Source organism: Lissotriton helveticus, chromosome 9 (genome assembly GCF_964261635.1).
Source record: "Lissotriton helveticus chromosome 9, aLisHel1.1, whole genome shotgun sequence".
NCBI classification, from domain to species: Eukaryota; Metazoa; Chordata; class Amphibia; order Caudata; family Salamandridae; genus Lissotriton; species Lissotriton helveticus.
In genome coordinates, this window is record NC_136070.1 from 1,137,810,595 (window position 1) to 1,137,829,280 (window position 18,686).

Consider the following 18,686-nt stretch of genomic DNA (forward strand, 5'->3'; position numbering starts at 1 on the left):
TTAAGCTAGCGCTATATAAAACGTTAAAAATAAATAAAATAAAAATAGCCAACTCTAGGGTTGCATACCATGTATGATAGTGTTTTAACAGGCAGGTATTGTCAGGTACCGTACACCAGCACTTTAATTGAAAGGAAGGTTAAACAAACATGTCTTAGTCGTGGGTAATGTTGTTAATGGGAGACTACTACTTGCATTACCACATACACTATTTACGTTGTTTTTCTCAAAAATAATTTATCCGGCTGCGTTTGTATTTTAAAGTTTAGATATACTACACTGCGGACTCCAGTGTAGATATGAGACACTGCTTCGGACTTCTACGTTGTTTTACCATCGTGTTTGTTCCATATTATGCTATTACGTCTTGCAGCTTCCACGTGCTGTGGTAAGAGTTGTTGCTAGTGACACGCTCTCTCGCGCCCTCTCCAGCGAGTGATCGTTTGTGCTGTGCGCGAGCACGGCGTCGCGAGCTCGCGCCTCAGTGCGGAAGTTGTGGCGTCTCCCAGGGCAACGGAGTTGTGCGTCCTGTAGAGGCTGCCGGGGAGTAGACAGCTCCTGCTCCACGGGCCAAGGCGACACACAGCCTACCTTTACCTGAATGCCTCAGTGAGCGGGTTCCGGTGCGAGGCAGCCCCCGCCCAGGGCGAGGACCCCCAAACTCGAGGTAAGCAGGGGGTCTGAACTCACAGAGGATGCGCTAAACACATTGTGTTATTCACAATGTCTGTTACTTCATAGTCAATTAATGTGCAGGGGTTTAACTACACTACTCCTCTCCATTCGCACACAGTCTACTCTGCTTTGTTATGTACCTCGATTCCAGGAGTCTTTTATTTCCCTGGTATAACTGCCGTGTGATGCGATTTCGATGTAACGTAGTCCTGGCATTTAAGTCACTTTTCACCAGCAGTCTGCATGAAAGATCGTTAGCATTAAATGAGAACTTGCGAAGTCCCAGAAAGAAAAGTGCTTATGGCTAGAACGTCAGCACTGCTGCTAATTTGGGAGGGAGCTATGTTACACGACTGCCATATAGCTGCCACTTTTCCCAGTCCCAGCCAGGTGTGATGAGTTCCCCCAAACCAGGTGAGTTCTGGGAATTGTAGTCCTGGTCTTCTAATGGACTAAGCAACAAAACAAGCCAACGAATTCAAGGAAAACCCTGGACTGGAGCAGCTTGTCAAGCATGGACCTGGAACCTGGCAGGGTTGCGGCCAGTGGCTGCTAATGTATCACGTTCACCGGGGTTACTTTGTACCACTTTCCGAGGCGTTCCAATGATACAGTGAAACCTTTAATGTCCGTCATTACATTGTCTTAGCTCTATCCATATGGACTGGTCGGTATTGCGTGCATATGGCATAGTCTGCTTGATGCAACCTATTGATAGGGACATACTTCACACTCATACACAGGTGTTTATCTGTACTTCCTTTAACGCAGCAACATGAATATTAATCTATTTTATCATGTGTTGATATTTTATAATGAGTATATTGTATGATTTTAAATAATCTAACAATAAAAGTATTCATTCATTGACTTCCTTAACATGAGGTCAGATAGAGTTTTGTTTTGTAAACCTTTAATGGTAATTCAAAGGTTTTAGCGTATGTCTCCCACTTTAATTTGGTCGATGTTTTTTTCTACTTCTGAGAGGCAGGGATGCAGGGATTTAAAACTTTAGACCATCCCCACTTCTGTTTGCATACTAGTTGAAAGTGATGTCACTCCAGCAGGCAACGCGTTTCTCAATCTCCTGCCATCTTAAGGTCCTGACATGGTTAAATCGGTGTCGGGTCAGCCAAGTAGTCGTGCTAAGTCTCTTTTGCGGGATAGCTCATATAAATCAATGCAAATACATTTCTGAATTCGTTTTTTTTGTTTAGCATTTTATCCATTATTTACAACCTTTTTTATTGCATTTTTCATGAAACCTGCTTAACGAGCTGGATCAGAGCTGGACACAGTGAAATATGCGGAATTTGTCCCAGTGCAATTTGTCAACACGCTCGGACTTTGACTGTTTTCGGTTCATAGATAAAAACTGCAGGTGTTGAGAGTTTCTTTCCTATTTTCACTTCCAGCGGGGCCCAAAAGAAATGCCTGTTTTAAACGATCATCAGCCCTTCTTTTGTTCGACTATCCTCCTGACAAGGGCTGGACTGGCTGTAGCGGGCAGCAGGCGTTCCCCGGGGGCTGGTTTGGGGCCCCTGTGGGGCCGTTTTTGTTACCAGGGACCAGCAATAGCGGCCCCCTGTAACAATAGCAGCCGAAACCAGCCCCAGCAAACAGCTCGGGCAGACCCCGCTCCTTACTCCAGGGGGGCGGCCGAGCAGTTTGCCAGGGCCGGTTTCGGTTCCCAGTCCGGCCCTGGTCCTGACTGGGAGATATCTGGAGTCTAACTCCTGGATGCCCCATGCAATGAAGAGAAACAACGTCACTCAGTTTCTTATCACTTCACAAATGCTTAAGAAAAACTATGATTTGGAGGCAGCCCCTGTATGAGATACACATGCACTTTAAGAATGTTAGATCTATATGTCTGTATGAGTGATTGCACAAACAACAATTTAAATCGATCTTACAAATTTATTTTATAATTACATTTTTTATAGCACTACTTATCCCAATATAGGGTGTCATAGCCCTTTACATCACACATACGCACACCCACATATTGTACAAAATCAATAAAACATACAAGTGTGTTAATCAGTGTACAAGAAATGTTACATGAGACAATGAAGGTTGCAAGGTGTTGGAGTCATATAGCATCCGTACTGATAGCCTTTCTATGTTAAGAGTGCGTGGTCAGGAGAAACACATGTCAGAACTTAAAACCTAACACGATTATTGGGGTTCTCTGTACTAATAAGAATTATTTATCACTATTAAAAGCATCCTGGCCGATCGATATGGGCTCTTCTCCCACTGCTTCCCCTTCCCTTACGACAGATTGAGGTAAAATAAGGTTTTAAACATATGCCTGTAACCAAATGCATTCTTTGTACATGAGGCCTCAGATTTGGTATCCAGAAGTGGCGTGTTCTTAACATCCCTTAAAAAACACCGCGATCCAGAGACCTAGGCAACAAAAGCGATCTCGCACCACCTTAAGTGCCATGGGGAGCTCACCCCAAGTCTCCCAGGGCCCCATCGGGGACATGAGGAATTTCTCCCAGTTGATACCAAGCCCTGAGTATCTTCCATAAATTGTAAAGATCTCCCTCATCCTGGCCAAAGACAATTCTGGCTCCGCTAAGTACAAAAGAAAGTCATCAGCGTAGAGGGATATTCTCTCTTCAGCGTATCTCTCCACCGATAGCCCCATACTTATGCGTCCGCCCTAATTCACTCTGCCAGTGCCTCTATCGTCAGGGCAAACAACCTGGGTGACAAGGGGCAACCCTGTTTTGTGTCTCGACCAATGAGAAACTCCTGTGACAGAATACCGTTCACCTTAACCCGGGCTCTTACGGCCGCATGCATCAACGTTGCCGTTTGCGATTTCTTAATTGCGAAAATTAAGGAATCGCAATTAAGAAATCGCAAACGGCTATGCATCAAAAAAATCGCAATTTATTTTGCGATTTCTTCTTTTTCCTTAATTGCGATTCACAATTTGCGAATCGCAATTAAGGAATCCCTTTCCATTGATTCCTATGGGCCTAGAGGCCTATAGGAATGAATGTGAAGGCATTCTCATTTTGCGATTCGCAATTAAGGAATCGCAAAATGAGAATGCAATTTCAAGGCTGCGGGGGGGTTCAAAGGACCCCTCCTGCACCCCTGAAATGTACCTTTAAGTGCATTTTTCACACATACATGCCCCAAGGGCATGTGTGTGTGTAAAATGAAACTTTCAAAAATGCACTTTTGTGCATTTTTGAAAGTTTGCGCAAATTACCATGAAGTTTAACTTCATGTTAATTTACCACTTCTTATTTGCGATTTAGCAATTGAAAAATATTCATGCATTGCATTTAAGAAATCGCAAAATTGCGATTTCTTAAATGCAATCGCAATTTAAGAAATCGCAAATAATTTGCGATTTCTTAAATTGCGAAAAAGCAAAAAAGCTTAATGCATCCCAAAGCAATGAATTACATTCACAAACGGGCGAATTTTGCGATTCGCACCGTTTGCGAATGCAATTCAGTTTGATGCATGTGGGCATTGGTGTCTTATATGGAAAGCCAGCCCATTGCAGAAATGTGGGTCCTGAGGCCATCTTCCTCATAATCTCAAACAGAGAGGGCCACTCCACCGAATCAACTACTATATTTGCATCTAGCGACACCACCGCTAGCGGGAGTCACCCCCCACCCCGGCCATCGCAATGTTCTTATGCAAGCGGCAGAGGTTGAGTCTAGTAGATCTCTGGGGCATAAATCCATTGTGGTCAGGGTGTACCAATTCCAGAATCACATCCACAGATGGTTTGCAACACATTGGAAAGTATCTTGGCATCGGAGTTAAGTAGCGATATTGGGTGGTCCGCATCCCATCTAAAAGTAAATTCACCAGATTAAAATCCTTAGGGAGGGCACCCTTCTGAAATGCTTCCTTAAACAATTTGTGGAGTCACCTTGCCCGCCAATGTATTGAAAAATTCCAGCAACAGCCCTTTCGGGCCCGGCAATTTCCCAGATTGTTATTAGGTCAATGCCCCCTGCATCTCCTCAAGATTTAAATCTTTCTCAAGCTCTAATGCCCTGTTGGGTCCCAATGTCTGCATAGTCAGCCCGCACAAATTCTCAGAAGTCCTCTGAGGAGTCAAACATATGGCCTCCAAATGAAATTCAGCAGGAAGGTTGCCATTGTCTCTGTGATGGTGTTTGAGCCCATGACTATTCACCCATCAAGGCCCGAATCCCCCATTCACAACATCTACTCCCTGATCTCTTGCTGAGCCATGCTAACATTTTCCCCACTTTATCGCCCATTTTATGTAAACGCTTTGCTTGTATCATTTAGTCCCTTTTTACTGCACCTGTAACCAGGGAGCAGTATTCCTCCACTTTACAGAGAAGGTGGGCCCGTGCTGCCTCTGACAGATGCTGTGCATTCTCCTCCTCCAGGCACATTAAGCCTCCTGTGCTTATCTCCCACTTCTCCCGAGATAATCTCCCCATGGATCATAGCCTTATAGGCTTCCCATACAATGGCTACCACGCCCATCAAATCCTTGTTTTCTTTAAAATAATAATCTGTGGCCATCCGCAGGTGGGCTAGCTCTTTTTCGTTGATGAGTCTCCATACCGCCACTCTCAACTCGTTCTGGTCCTGACTGTTAAGGTGAGATCAGTGTAGTGCTAAGGTGAGAGTGATCTGAAATCCCTTTTGCACCATATTCAGCCTCTCCAAATCTGTGGAGGGCCTCGATCAGAGTAAAGAAAGCATCTATAGGGGAATGGGAGCCATGTACACCTGAATAAAAAGAATAAGCCCTGCTGCAAAAGTGTAGCGTTCTCTACACATCACCCACATCTACTGACTGAATGAAGTTACCTAGTTTCCCAACACCGAATCGGTGGGACAGCCAAATTAGGGTCCTATCTAGGCCAGCATCCAGCACCATATTGAAGTCTCAGACCATTATGGTGGTGGCCCTTGGGATCTCAGTGAGTAGTCCACCCAGGTGTGCCAGTATATATGTCTGAAACACAGGAGGAACATAGAAATTAACCAGGGCAAGCAGCTCACCCTCCCACATACCCAGCACTGCCACCTAGCATCCCAAATCATCCATCCAGCTCCTGCGCACATGAAAGGTAAGTGCTTCCTTAATTAATATTGCCACCCCATTACACTTCAGAGTAGCCCGGGTGACTAAGTGACTGTAAATTTCCGTCGTGCCTGGACTGCCCCATTGGATCCTCGCATGTGTGTTTCCTGCAGGAAGAAAATATCTGCTGTGTACATTGCTAGGACCTTAGCCACTAACCCCTGTTTGATCTTGTTCCCTAGACCATTCACATTCCAGGACAGCAATCTAAGGGAGTTTTGCTTCATCTAATGGCTTATAGTACCCCTCCCTAGTTGCTCTGCACCCTTCCAGGGTTGTGGAGGCTTCTCTCATTATCACTGCAAACCATGTAACATAACCCTAATTACCCCTCCCCTAACTTACCGTGCTGCGGTCTTCGAACTGGCTGCCACCCAAATTCATGGTATGTCCATCGCCCTGGTAGATTAACTAGGTGTAATACAAATATAAGGAGACTTTAATCACAGAGTCCCTATTTGGGCAGGGCATTGCCCTTGGCAATACAACGTCCTCCCTAACAGTCACATACAAACCCAGCAGCTCCATGCGCTACCCCGGCCCCATTCAGTTGAGACAATCTCAGCGTAAAACCAAAGGGGATGATGGACGGAGTGTTGAACAATGCAAGCGCTCACCCCCAGTCAACTGATCTGGGTTTAATCCATCATCATTCTTTAGCTCACTCCGCCACCCCAGTTCAGACACGGCCATATGCAAATCAGTCTGACCCTGTGCCTCATGGGAACAGTCCAGCCGGAACTGCCAAGCCATGTCTTCCCTGGACCGGAAACAAGCATCTTGGGACCGGTTTCTAGCTAATCAGCCGTCTTCAGCCAGGCTAGCTTGAATCCAGTGGCAAAGTGAGCAAGGGACCCACGTCTGGGCATACCCTGCCAACTTAGGGCGAACAAAGTAAAACGGAAGGGGATGATGGACGGAGTGTTGAACAATGCAAGCACTCACCCCAGTCAACTGACCCCCCCCAGGACCAGTTCCTTCTATGTCCTGGTGTGCCCACTCCTGGGACATAGCTGTTTGCTTTTGCTTGTTGGGAGCTTATAGCGCCCGCCAAGCAAAAGCAAATGCTCCGTTACCAGCGGGCGGAAGCTGCCAAAGAGCTCCCGCTCGGTTGAAGCTGAGGTTTCATCTCTTTCCCTGCCCACAGACATACAGGCAGGAAGAGAGATGAAATGATTGTTCCTGTATGGAGGGAGCTTACTTTCCAGCAGCTCCCTCTGTGCAGCAGCAATGCTGGGGTCCCGCAAGAGGTGGGAAGCAGGCTCAGACTGTGGGCGCCTTGAGGCTCCTCCGCAGTCCCCATGCTGCACACTGGGTGCCCTAGGCACCCAGGAGACATGGCTGTGCTCTGGGGAATGGGGTCCCTGGGGCCAAAATCAACCCAGAGAGGGGCCACACAGCCCCCCTCCCAGCGAACGAAGTGCATTAAGAAAAGTAAGGGAAGTGTGATGCTGTGGACAATAGGGGCAGTGTCATGGGCGTGACAAAAGAATCTGAAACTTTTTCGGTCTTTCCACTTCAGGTATGTACATATAAAATAACATTTCAAAATCACAGGGGGGAAGGAGGACCAAAAATGTTTTAACGAGGTCCTAAACCCAAGCTCCTCCCTTGGGATAATTCAATGAATCTCAAGAAAGGTTAGCTCCTCTTTTGCCAAAGGTGGTCACCAAGGGTTGACCCAGTTGGCTGATAGTCCTGTCGCAGAAAGACCTGAAGATCGTGGTGCCCTAACACACCCATTAGGTACCCCTGAGTGTATGCCAGCCTATTGTTCCACATTGAAAGAGGCAGATAAATGCTCCTTAGGAAGATGGAGGGTCCCGTCAATTAGAGGGACACTTGTAGGTCGTCGGGACACAACAGTCTCACCTGCCCTCCTCTGTCGTCCTCGACCTAAGGAGCATTTTTCTTCCTCTTTCAAGTGGAGAAAGTGCCGCCCGAACCATTGACACTCGAGGAAACATGTTGACCACGCCACACTAGAAGCTATACTGGTACTGTAAAAGACCACATGATAGAACCACTGTTTTTAGTTAGACCTGGTATTCATTCTCTATAAAATCCATCCATTAGATACCTGAGCCTATTTTAGCCAGCACTTACTCACTTCACAAGCTACACTGTTAGGTAGCCCTCTCACTTAAACTCTATACGGCGTTCTCGGATCTAAAAGATCTCCGACAAAGATTCCCATGCCCAACAGGCATTGCAGTGCCAGCCTGACGAGAAGCGCCCAATGATGAAGCATGACACCCTAATGGGTGTGTGAGCAGGGCCGGACTGGGAACCGAAACCGTCCCTGGAAAACTGCTTGTCCGTCCCCCGGGGGAGTTGGGGGTTGTTTGCTAGGGCTGGTTCTGGTCGATTTTGTTACAGGGGGCGTATATTGCTGGCCCCCGGTAACAAAAATGTCCCCCAGGGGCCCAAAACCAACCCCCACCATTGCGGCCCACCGTGGAAATGCCCGGTGTCCGCTACGGCCAGTCTGGGCCTATGTGTGAGGGCACCAAGATCTGACTGGCATGTCTTTCTGTGAGAGGAGTATCAGCCAACTTGGTCAACCTTTAGTGACCACCTTTGGCAAAGGAGGAATTAACCCTTTCTTGAGATTCATATAAAATAACACACAGCTTAAATGTAAAATAAATGCAAGTTAAGTTAATCAGTGGGAAATGTACCATATCGTACTTTATGAAACTCTATGAGTTAATGCACTGCAGAGGTCTGTTTCTGTAACCAGAGAGCCACAGATTTAAATCCTGGTTGGAGCAGTGGAGAATAGTTAGGTGTGTAACACAGGTCCCTTCAGCCCCTTTGGTGTAGAGGCCTTTGTTATGCCCCTTTAAAAAGCACCCACTTCACAGCTCAGCTGGTAACGCACTCAGGCACTCATGCACCCACTCACAGACCCACTCAGAGACTCATCCACCCACAGACCCACTCAGAGACTCATACACCCAGTCACAGACCCACTCAGACACTGACACCCCCCCCTCAAAGACCCACTCAGAGACTCACACACCTATTCACAGACCCACTCAGAGACTCATGCATCTTCTCACATACCCACTGAGACAGTCAAGCACCCACTCACAGAGCAACTCAGACACTCATACACCCACTCAGACCCACTCAAATACTCATGCATCCACTCACAGACCCGTTCAGAGAGACTCATGCACCCACTCACAGTCCCACTGAGACACTTGACATCCACTCACAGACCCATTCAGAGACTCACACACTCACTCAGACTCACACACCCACAGACCCACTCAGAGACTCACACACTCACTCACAGACCCACTCAGATCACTCATGCACTCATTCAGATTGACTCATGCACCCACTCACAAACCCACTTAGACTCACGTATCCACTCACAGACCCACACACCCACTCACACACATAATGAGACACTTATGCAGCCACTCTCAGACCACTTAGACACGCACACACCCACTGACAGACCCACTGAGACACTCTCACACCCACTCACAGACATACTGAGAGACTTATGCACTCATTCATGCACTCACTGTTAAAGGTTACTGGTTACATTTGGAAAATAACATTTTAAAAAACCTTAGAAATTCACTGAAAAAAAACAAATGTTACAGTGATAATAGTTAGGAAGTAACATTAAAAAACATAGACATTCACTAAAAAACAAATGTTACAGGGACGTTATAGTCAGGAAATAGAATTAAAAAAACCTTAAAAATTCACTGAAAAAAACTAGGTTACAGGGACATTATAGTTAGGCTCAGATTTCACTCGTAAAAAATAAGTGAAATTCAGCAGTTATAGTTACCTGAGCTAACTATAACTTATGCCCCACAATGCACTGCTTATGACTTCACATATTACATCATGCTAATAGGGGGTACTCCTAGTTTGTTTGGCCTCAAATTGCTTGAATATATTGAATGGGAACCTCTAGAGAACAAGATTTCAGTTTTGTCCAAGTTAGCTTCAAGTAGCCATGCTGCATCAAGTCCGTAACTCTGATGAGACAATCTTCATAAGCTTCTTGCATGTCATTGGTAGATTTAAAAAAAAGAAAACATGAGTTGTGTATCATCAGCATATGAAACAACCTTGATGTCGAAAGGCTGGATGATTGCTGTGAGAAACGTCATGCAACATTAAACAATGTGGTGCTTAAAGAAGAGCCTTGTGGGACACTGTGTCTCAGTGACTTAGTGGAAGAAGAAAAAGGAAAAAGGTAAACCATCTAGCATCTGTCTGGCACTGATATAAAAAGAACTGAAGCCAATGTAGTGCTGGATTACAAACTCCTATGTTGTCTACGCATTCCTGTAAAATTGTATGAGACGGTGCATCAAACGCCACCAAAAGATCAAGTAGCACCAAGGCCACATATTGAACCTGGTTCAGTGTGAATGTGATAACTCTGGCCCCCTCCAGAAGTGCAGACTCTGTGGTATAACTTGCTTCAGGTTGACTCCCAGTCAACCCCAGAAGGACCGTCATGCAAGCCTTCGACATTAGCAGGATGGACTACGAGAGCACACTCTACGTAGGAGTCACTGCCTGCCTCCTAAAGAGACTACAGACAATACAAAACTCAGCAGCAAGACTCATCCTCAACCTCCCTAGACCCACATTACACCTCACCTGCATATAAAGCCCTGAACACTGAAGGACCAGCATACATCAACAAATGCATGACCTTTCACCAACTGGCCAGACACCTATGATCCGCCTCCCTCTTCCTCACAGTCAATCCCCGTATCTGCTAAGGCAATAGCGGAGGATGCTCATTCTCACACCTGGGTGCCAAAGATTGGAACAACCTTCCTCTGCACCTCAGGACCGCCCCATTTCTCCGGCATTTCAGGAGAGGACTCAAGACTTGGCTGTTTGAATAAACAGATCACCACGAAGCAGTTCGCAACTTCAGCGCCTTGAGACCCTCCCGGGTGATATGCTGTGCTTTATTAATCCCTGAATGATTGTCATGGTCTAAAACCAGCTAATTTGCTACACAGTAAATAACATGCTTCTCGATAATGGAAAAGTTAAAAATATAATTTTTTTCAGCATTTTAAAAACAAGTGGGAGTAATTACATAGACCTAAAATTGGTAATGGAAGTCGCCCCACAGTAGGCTTTTCTTTAGCAAAGAACCTACCTGAGCATGTTTCCAGCTTTAAGGAACAGTTGGTAAAGTAAGAGATTAGGTAAGACGTGAAGTGGATAAGGGTCTGTTGGAGAGTCAGAGCATCATTTTAATATAGCAAGTGCCCTTTTCTTCAATTTTGTTTTGAATAAATAAAATCAAGTTCTCACACAGTTCTGCAGAGGGGAGATTGCCCAGTTACAGCATTAGGTGCAAGAAAGGATTGAACTATTTTGAAAACTTCTCTGAAGGAATTTGCTCAGACAAAAGGTCAGCCTAAAATCTACGAATAGCTTTATGATGGCTTTTTAAAGCTGATTTGTAGATACCTTGGTCTAGCGGATCACACTTTCTCCTCCAAACAACACTGGCACAGCTTACCTCAACATGGGGCTGAAATGTTATTCTCAAACACGTGCCGTATATTCTGCTAATCTTCATCTGACGATTGTTCCTCACATCCATCACTTTAAGAGTGGAGGACGCTCCTTCTACTTGGCTGCCAAGAACAACAGTCTGGGGGCTTCTGAAAGAGAAACGCTGCTGGTCTCCACCTTGCACGATACGTAACTGGTTAAGTATTGTGCAAGGTGGAGACCAGCAGCGTTTCTCTTTCAGAAGACCCCCAGACTGTTGTTTCTTCTCGCTGTTAGAACCGGGAGTCTGATTTCAACAAAAGACTTTGAATCAAAGTGGTGACTGTTCGTGTTTTTCTCACTTGCATCACCTTAAAATTGCTGGTATCCGTTATAGATTTTGAAGACTCCACTGTCTACCTTATCCGAGGTTATTCAGGTCTCCCCACAGGACAGACAGATTGGCCCCTGAAGAAGGGACTCTCAGGTCCCGAAATGCATCGGGCCCACGTCTAAAAATGTTTTCGTAAACAATTGATTATCTGTCTCTTTGTAAATGTTCTCAAGATACATGTATAAGGAATTCATGCTTTTGATTTCTATGTGAATGCAACTAAAAAATGATATCAATGTAAACATTTTTTGGGGATTTCAACAATTACCTGTAAAGTTTACATTTACAAGTATATTTGCTATTCTTGTGATTCATTTTTGATATAGGGTTGTTAAATTGTATTCAATGACCTAGAGGGTCTCTTTGTGACCATTTGTGGATAGTGCGCAGTGTTGCGACCATCTTGGTAGCATTTTTCCACTTGTGTCTATTGACCCCTGTTAGACAGCGAGGGTTACACTGCTGCACCAATTGTGTTAAGATTGTTTATTTGTTATCAATATTTGATTACCTTTTGAGTACCTTTAATTGGTGTGCGCTTCCAACCACACTTCTTTACTAAATAGAAGTGCCACACTTGGTTATGCATTGTGACAGACCTTTTGCTACGGTCAAATTGGCATCTTTCCGTTCCTGATTGTTGTATTCATGTGTTAGACTTGAAGTAATGAGGTCGGGCTTGCCCACTCAATATAAATGGTGGTGAATTTGCCAAAATAGGGATATATAAAATCCAAATAGTTTACTGCAACATGATGCATAATTTTCCACTTTGCATAACTTTGTCAGCCCTTCCGCATAACTTGTATCTCTCGGCGCCTAATTCCAGTGTCCTTGTATATGTGCTAGTCAATATATTTTCCCATGTAGTTCTTCAAAAAGTGGTTCCATTCCAAGGGGAAGGCACATAGTCAATATTCTCTGCTTGTCTTGAAGCGTTGCATGGGGAAAGACTATCTCGAAGTGATTTGTTTTATGAGCACTACAAAATGGTTTTTCATCTCTCTTTATGATCACTTGGCCCATTTCTGTGTTTATAGTCTGCATACTTACAGTCTGTGTAGTACATCCATATGTGACTACCGAAGTTCCAATGTTGCCCCTTTCTATCTGTAATACACATTGTCTCAGTAGTTCATATTGAGTCACTAATGTTTGTAATAACTGTCTTACCTGACCTGCAGTCAAGTTTTGTATATTGGAATGCGGTGTGTATCTTGCTAACACTGTCCATATTTGCCCTGGAAGGCTTAACAGACCCATTCTAAGTGGCTCCGCTATGTGTTGTAAGTACATATTAAGCCATAAGGCATATTTTTGATAACTTATTTATTTATTTATTTAGAAGCTTTTAAAGTGTGCAGCTACCCCCAACGGGGGTGTCCCGGCGCTTGGACAGGAAAGGGTATGAGTACACTCAGCAGGTTAAGCACTCGAGCAGAGCCAGGTCTTAAGGTCACGTCGAAAGATAGATTTGGATTTGGTCAGCCGCAAGGCCAGAGGCAGGCTGTTCCAAGTCTTGGCGGCGAACACCGCAAATGCTCTACCGCCCATTCTGGCACGGCAGAAGCAGGGGTTGACAAGGAGGCAAAGGTGGTTGGATCTAAGAGCGTGGCTAGAATGTGCATGCTGAAGCCGAGCTCTAAGGTAGGCCTGGCCCTTACCCTGCAGTGCTCTAAAAGCCAGAACCACTGACTTGAATTGGATGCATTCGGTCACCGGGAGCCAGTGAAGCTTCTTCAGATATGGGGAGATCAAGTGGCGATAAGGAATTTTATATATCAGCCTAGCTGCTGCATTCTGAACGGTGTGTAAGTGTCTGATCAGGTACGCAAGGGCCCCAGCTTACAAACTATTGGCGCAGTCAAGATGTGAGGTGATCAGTGTGTGGACAATGGTCCTGCAAGCTTCCAGAGGGAGAAAGGGGAACATTTTTCAGATCATATGAAGTTTTCCGAAAGAGGCCGCAGATACCTGATCAATTTGATTTTTGCATGAAAGTTCATTATTGATCGGGAATCCTATATTCCTGGCTGACATCACTGATTTCGGAAGGGGGTTCAGTTCTGATGGCCACCAGAGTGGAGGAGGGGGGAGGGCTTGTTTGATAGAAAAATAGCACCTCAGTTTTATCTGAATTGAGCTTAAGTGTGTTTAGGGCCATCCAGGAGGAAATATTGAGCAAGCAGCGTCTAAAATTGGAATAGGTTGCTTCGGAGTGGTCCCTGAATGAAAACACCAATTGGGTGTCGTCAGCGTAGGAGATCACTCTGACTCCACAGGATTCTACTATAGTGGCCCAAGGGGAGATATATATATATATATATATATAACACGGAAGATCTGGCACTAAGCGATCATTTCCCGATTAGTACTACAATCTCTATCGAGAAAGATGAGAGCCCCGAGTCAAGCATACCGAGTATCCTTCATGGTCACTCAGTGTCACTGGCAAGAAAGAATGGATATGCCATAAAGTGGGAAAAAATCGATGCTACAATTTTCCTGAAGGATCTAGTGCAGAAAGAATTGAAGCAATTTATGACCTGCCTAGAATTTAATACCAACCCTCAGTTAATTATAGAGGCGTATGGAAGTATAACTGCCACTATAAATGACAAATTAACAAAAAAATTAAAGAGAGGGACAGCAAAGAGAGAATATGGCTGGTTTAATTCCGCCTGCTCTAAAGCCCACAAAGACCTTTTACAGGCATTAAAGACACTTCCCAAGGATAATAGCGCGATTAAGCAAGCCAGACGAGCCTACAAACAGACACTACGTGATCGACAGGATGAACTCAAAAATCAGGCCTGGGAAGCCCTAGTAAAGGCAAGTTCCACAAGGGATAACATCTCTTTCTGGAAAGAGATTAATGCCCCCTTTTTCTCCTCGGATAACAAGGCCGATTCGATGGAGATAGCCATAATGGAAGACGCCTGGGTTGATCATTTTACCTCCTTATATAAAAAAGATGTAATAAACATGACCCCAGAACATAGCACCTACAAAAGGAAGGGACCACAGTCGGCGACGCAAGATAGTTTCCCTCTAAATATAGCTTTTACCCCTCCAGAGGTCGAATTAGCAATCTCACAGAGCGCAAATTTAAAAGCTCCCGGCCCAGATGGAGTCCCCATTGATTTATTCAAAGGCAACATAGAGCTGTGGGCTCCATTATTAGCAAATGTAATAAATGCGTATAGCAAAATGGGATTCCCTGATTCATGGCACGAAGCCATAATTATTCCAATATTTAAAAAGGGGAACAGACAGGACCCAAAATGCTACCGCCCTATTTCCCTGCTAGACACACTGATGAAAGTGGCAGGTAGAATACTGCTAACCAAACTGCAAACCTGGTCTAAAAGCAAAGGGATTCTATCAAAATTACAGTATGGCTTTAAAACTGGAGTAGGCACTGTAGAGCAGGGTTTAAATTTGAACTTAATAATAAACAAGTATATTAGTAAGAAGAAAGGGAACCTCTTCCTAACTTTCGTCGACTTAACCTCGGCTTTTGATTGCCTTGACCATGCTGTGCTGTGGAAAACCCTGGTTAAGTTGGGAATAGATAAAAACATTCTACACTTCATACAGGAATTATACAGAGACGCGGGCGCTGTGGTCAGATATGGCAAAAATGGTGAGCGAACTAAAAAATTCCCTATAGCGAAGGGTGTTCGACAGGGCTGCATCCTTGCGCCATTCCTTTTTAATTTATACATCAACGAGATAGCAGACTTTTTAAATGATCTTAAAGTTGACTACCCTAAAATAAATGGCACCCCAGTATCCTTATTATTGTATGCTGACGACGCTGTGATTATGGCCCGCACACATCTAGGTCTGCAGAAAGCTTTAACAGGTTTTTCATCCTTTATGACCACGAGAGGCTTAAAAATAAACGAGGGAAAAACATTTACAATGTCATGTTCCTTGAGGAAAAACATACCAGACTGTAAAACCTTCGTTAACAGCACTAAGATAGCTATGACCAAAACCTTTTCCTATTTAGGAATTATATTTAACAACAAGGGTACATGGTCATCAGCAATAACCTCCAGGAACCTAGCCTTTGCCCGCACAATAGGTGCTCTTAAACAATTCGCTAAGAGACTGGGCAGGAAACCTGTGAACATATAACTGAAGATATATGCTGCTAAATGCGTGTCTACCGCCGTATATGGGGCGGGCATATGGGGCATAGCAGATAGTACACAAATCCAAACAGTGGAAAATGCTTTCCTTAGATATTTACTTTCAGTTCCCCGCTCCACGTCTATTACTGTTTGCCACAATGAATTGGACAGAGTCCATATTATAGACCTGATAAAGATAGCACCAGTAATGTTGTGGTTTAAGATCTGGACATGTGAGGATACAGGGTTCAATAGGGAAGTAATCAATGACTGTTTAAACTATTCTGCGTCTACTAAACAGCCATGGCTAGCTTATGTGAAAAAGTTTTTGTTTTCTATTGGTAAACCAGATCTCTATTCAAACCCCACATCATGCTTACAAATATCAAAAAAATCTTTAAAACTGGCATGCCTAGACTTGCTGGAGGAACGAAGATGGTACCTAGACGGGCACAAATCTACCATAGTAGCCCATCGTAACATCTTACATGGTCCAGGTATTCATGCTTATTTAGCGCCAATCTATTTGTGTTATCACAGAATGCTCCTGACTCGAATGAGGACGGAGTCATTCTATAGGCTTGTATCTTTTCCTGTCACGAATGATTGGTCTGCAATTATGGAAAAATGCCCGTGTGATGACCTATCCAGACAGTCAAATCTACATTGTCTATTCTTTTGCAAGTATTATCAGTGGGGGAGAAAAAGATACTTGTTACCATTGCTAAAGTCATGGGGCGTGAGAACCTGTAAAACTGCACTGTTTAGACTATATATGATGCAAGATGAAGTTACCATAGTGACAGCGATAACATTTTTGGCTTTTACTGTAAAGTGCAGAGGGTCCATGGGAAATGTATAGGACTTCGTGGATAAACATAAGATTGAAAATTCGTATTATAGTGTTCCTTACAACATCAGATAATACGTATACAGTAGACTGTATGAATTCCAAGAGTCTTTCAAATGAATTTTAGAAATTTTTATATGCAACTCAATGAATTTTATCTGTTTTATCTTGATGATATGTATTTTTGTAAGAAATTTTAAAATGAGAAAAGTTATTTAGTCTGCCTACGTTTGTATTTGTATGTCATGCTTTTATGGTTTTTTGTCAAAATACCGAATAAAGCTATTTTGAAATTGAAAATTGAATATATATATATATATATATATATATATATTAAAAAACAGTGGGCTTTGTGCAGAGCCCTGAGGGACCCCGTAGTTCAGACTGGTGGGAAAAAGCTACCCGAGTATTAATGGGCGCTGACGAAGGCCGTAATGGCCGAAATGCATTCGCCTCTGCACAACTGGATTAAAGTGCTCTCCAGCCATCCCCCATTGTGGCCTCTGCTTCTTTTTCTGAAAGGAGGTGGTTGTGATATTTTACGCGCATGCCAGAGGTGCGTTACAGGGGCCCCCGCACCTCAAGCTGGCCTGAGTTTTCTTCGGCATCTGCTACGGCAACAACGTTTTCCAAGGTATTGGAACAACTCAGGCCCACCTGCCGGGTTTGGAATGAGATGGAGCAGTGAGGAGGTTATTAACCTCTCACTGGGCGGAATTGGACTGCCGTTTCTGCCCCCGCTAAAGCGATCTCCGGACCTGTGGGTTGGTGCGGTGTGGGGACCAAGGAGGACACGAAGATTCATGCTGCATAACAGGGACACAGCTCCTTTCATCATCACGGAGTGTCCAGCAAAGGCCTCAAAACCACAAGGTATAACAAACACCCCCGCATCACCTACCTGGAAATGAAGTGCTTTCTGGGACTTGGAGTTCGCGAAAATTGCGTGAGCTGTCTGTGGTGAGCAATGACATTATGGGTGGGGCTTTTCATGTCCAATCAGCATGGGGCAGGACACAATTTAAGTGACTGGTGGGAAAAAGCTACCCGAGTATTAATGGGCGCTGACGAAGGCCGTAATGGCCGAAATGCATTCGCCTCTGCACAACTGAATTAAAGTGCTCTCCAGCCGTCCCCCATTGTGGCCTCTGCTTCTTTTTCTAAAAGGAGGTGGTTGTGATATTTTACGCGCATGCCAGAGGCACGTTACAGGGGCCCCCGCACCTCAAGCTGGCCTGAGTTTTCTTCGGCATCTGCTACGGCAACAACGTTTTCCAAGGTATTGGAACAACTCAGGCCCACCTGCCGGGTTTGGAATGAGATGGAGCGGTGAGGAGGTTATTAACCTCTCGCTGGGCGGAATTGGACTGCTGTTTCTGCCCCCGCTAAAGCGATCTCCGGACCTGTGGGTTGGTGCGGTGTGGGGACCAAGGAGGACACGAAGATTCATGCTGCATAACAGGGACACAGCTCCTTTCCTCATCACGGAGTGTCCAGCAAAGGCCTCAAAACTACAAGGTATAACAAACACCCCCGCATCACCTACCTGCAAATGAAGTGCTTTCTGGGACTTGGAGTTCGCGAAAATTGCGTGAGCTGTCTGTGGTGAGCAATGACATTATGGGTGGGACTTTTCATGTCCAATCAGCATGGGGCAGGACACAATTTAAGTGACTGGTGGGAAAAAGCTACCCGAGTATTAATGGGCGCTGATGAAGGCCGTAATGGCCGAAATGCATTCGCCTCTGCACAACTGAATTAAAGTGCTCTCCAGCCGTCCCCCATTGTGGCCTCTGCTTCTTTTTCTGAAAGGAGGTGGTTGTGATATTTTACGCGCATGCCAGAGGCGCGTTACAGGGGCCCCCGCACCTCAAGCTGGCCTGAGTTTTCATCTGCATCTGCTACGGCAACAACGTTTTCCAAGGTATTGGAACAACTCAGGCCCACCTGCCGGGTTTGGAATGAGATGGAGCGGTGAAGAGGTTATTAACCTCTCGCTGG

The 18,686-nt window shown here is 44.9% G+C and overlaps 1 protein-coding gene across 1 annotated transcript in view; it reads left to right on the plus strand.

Annotated features, from left to right (window-relative positions):
• The first annotated feature begins 488 nt into the window (after positions 1-488).
• DNAH12 (dynein axonemal heavy chain 12) overlaps positions 489-18,686 on the plus strand; it is a 1,534,490-nt gene continuing 1,516,292 nt past the window's right edge. Inside the window, exon 1 of the mRNA XM_078661571.1 lies at positions 489-667. The gene's annotated coding sequence lies outside the window, so the exon portion shown is untranslated. The remainder of the gene's footprint in view (positions 668-18,686) is intronic.